Source organism: Penaeus monodon, chromosome 29 (assembly GCF_015228065.2).
Source record: "Penaeus monodon isolate SGIC_2016 chromosome 29, NSTDA_Pmon_1, whole genome shotgun sequence".
Classification (NCBI taxonomy): Eukaryota; Metazoa; Arthropoda; class Malacostraca; order Decapoda; family Penaeidae; genus Penaeus; species Penaeus monodon.
In genome coordinates this window covers 13,369,771-13,370,052 of record NC_051414.1, presented here as the reverse complement: position 1 = coordinate 13,370,052, position 282 = coordinate 13,369,771, and positions in this window count along the sequence as shown.

Here is a 282-nt window from a genome sequence, read left to right as displayed (position 1 = left end):
TAGACGAATGACTTTTAACTAATGTCGTAGAACTGAGAGCTATAGAACTTGTCAGGATGACAAAAACTAATGGAGAGGAAATGAGTTATCGGCTGCATCCTTGCGATGGTCAGTGTCCTGATCTTTGGACTTATCCATTTTTTAAATAATTTTCACGGGCGCATAATTTTTCTCTGATCTCCTCCCCCCGTCAAGAGTGTACAGAGCAAGATAGAAATGACTGCCACAGGTACGCTATGAAAATGATGAAAAAATGGATAATCCCTTAGAAGAACAGAATAA